At 41.6% G+C, this 2,500-nt stretch overlaps 1 protein-coding gene across 1 annotated transcript in view; it reads left to right on the top strand.

The window, feature by feature from the left end:
* LOC135572743 (sodium/hydrogen exchanger 9B2-like) overlaps positions 1-2,500 on the top strand; it is a 75,980-nt gene that overhangs the window by 71,570 nt on the left and 1,910 nt on the right. The window lies entirely within an intron of this gene.

Genomic DNA, 2,500 nt, shown 5'->3' with positions numbered 1-2,500 from the left:
CACAAATTCCAGCTATAAAGCCAGTCTCAGTGATAGGCCTATAACTTGTTATAGGGGGCAGTATTGAGTAGATTGGAAGAAAAAGGTGCCCAGAGTAAACTGTCTGCTACTCAGGCCCAGTTGCTAATATATGCATATTATTAGTAGATTTGGATAGAAAACACTCTGAAGTTTCTAAAACAGTTTGAATGATGTCTGTGAGTATAACAGAACTCATATGGCAGGCAAAAAATCCAACCAGGAAGTGGGAAATCTGAGGTTTGTAGGTTTTCAACTCATCCCCTATTGAAGATACAGTGAGATATTGGTCATCTTGCATTTCCTACGGCTTCCACTAGATGTCAACAGTATTTAGAACCTTGTTTGATGCTTCTTCTGTGAGGTGGGGGCGAATGAGAGGGGAATGAGTCAGGTGTCTGCCAGAGAGCCATGAGCTGACCAACGGTTGGAACGGTTGGAACATTATTGAAGATTTATGTTAAAAACATCATAAAGATTGATTCTATACTTTGTTTGACATGTTTCTGCGGACTGTAACGGAACTTTTTGACTTTTCGTCTCCTAGTGCGTCATGAATTTGGATTACAGGGCTGAAAGCACTAACAAAAGGAGATATTTGGACATAAATGATCAACTTTATCGAACAAATCCAACATTTATTGTGGAACTGGGATTCCTTGGAGTGCATCCTGATGAAGATCATCAAAGGTAAGTGAATATTTATAATGTTATTTCTGACTAATGTTGACTCCACAACATGGCGGATATCTCTTTGGCTGTTTTGGTCTCTGAGCGCTGTACTCAGATTATTGCCTGGTTTCCTTTTCCGTAAAGTTTTTTTGAAATCTGACACAGCGGTTGCATTAAGGAGGAGTGTATCTAAAGTTCCATGTATAATAGTTGTATCTTTTATCAATGTTTATTATGAGTATTTCTGTAAATGAATTTGCTCTCGGCAAAATCACTGCATGTTTTGGAACTACTGAACATAACGCGCCAATGTAAAATGAGATTTTTGGATATAAATATGAACTTTATCGAACAAAACATATATGTATTGTGTAACATGAAGTCCTATGAGTGTCATCTGATGAAGATCATCAAAGGTTAGTGATTCATTTTATCTATATTTGTGCTTTTTGTGACTCCTCTATTTGGCTGAAAAAATGCCTGTATTATTCTGTGACTTGGCGGTGACCTAACAATAGTTAGTTATATAGTTATAATCATTTGGTGTGCTTTCGCTGTAAAGCCGTTTTGAAATCGGACACTGTGATTAACAACAAGATTTCCTTTAAAATGGTATAAGATACTTGTATGTTTGAGGAAATTTAATTATGAGATTTCTGTTGTTTGAATTTGGCGCCCTGCACTTTCACTGGCTGTTGTCATATTGATCCCATTAGCGGGATCTCAGTGGTAGACCTATAGCTATAGATCCAGTCTCAGTGATAAAGCTATAGAGCCAGTCTCAGTGGTAGGCCTATAGCTATAGAGCCAGTCTCAGTGGTAGACCTATAGCTGTTAGAGCCAGTCTCAGTGGTAGACCTATAGTTATAGAGCCAGTCTCAGTGGTAGACCTATAGCTATAGAGCCAGTCTCAGTGGTAGACCTATAGCTATAGAGCCAGTCTCAGTGGTAGGCCTATATCTATATAGCCAGTCTCAGTGGTAGACCTATAGTTATTGAGCCAGTCTCAGTGGTAGACTTATAGTTATAGAGCCAGTCTCAGTGGTAGGCCTATAGCTATTAGAGGCAGTCTCAGTGGTAGGGCTATAGCTATTAGAGCAAGTCTCAGTGGTAGACCTATAGCTGTTAGAGCCAGTCTCAGTGGTAGGCCTATAGCTATTAGAGCAGTCTCAGTGGTAGGCCTATAGCTATAGAGCCAGTCTCAGTGATAAAGCTATAGAGCCAGTCTCAGTGGTAGACAGTCTAGTGGTAGTTACTGAGCCAGTCTCAGTGGTAGACCTATAGTTACTGAGCCAGTCTCAGTGGTAGACCTATAGCTGTAGAGCCAGTCTCAGTGGTAGACCTATAGTCTCAGTGGTAGGCCTATGGCTATGAGCCAGTCTCAGTGGTAGACCTATAGTTACTGAGCCAGTCTCAGTGGTAGACCTATAGCTACTAGAGCCAGTCTCAGTGGTAGACCTATAGTTACCAGTCTCAGTGAGCCCAGTCTCAGTGGTAGACCTATAGTTACTGAGCCAGTCTCAGTGGTAGACCTCATAGTTACTGAGCCAGTCTCAGTGGTAGACCTATAGTTACTGAGCCAGTCTCAGTGGTAGACCTATAGCTACTGAGCCAGTCTCAGTGGTAGACCTATAGGTATGAGCCAGTCTCAGTGGTAGACCCATAGACCTCTCAGTAGACCTATACTGAGCCAGTCTCAGTGGTAGACCTATAGTTACTGAGCCAGTCTCAGTCTCAGGTAGACCTATAGCTATAGAGCCAGTCTCAGTGGTAGGCCTATAGCGATAGAGTCAGTCTCAGTGGTAGGCCT

Source organism: Oncorhynchus nerka, linkage group LG8 (assembly GCF_034236695.1).
Source record: "Oncorhynchus nerka isolate Pitt River linkage group LG8, Oner_Uvic_2.0, whole genome shotgun sequence".
Classification (NCBI taxonomy): Eukaryota; Metazoa; Chordata; class Actinopteri; order Salmoniformes; family Salmonidae; genus Oncorhynchus; species Oncorhynchus nerka.
The sequence above is the reverse complement of the archived record's forward strand: the minus strand, read 5'-3'. Positions and strand labels throughout refer to the sequence as shown.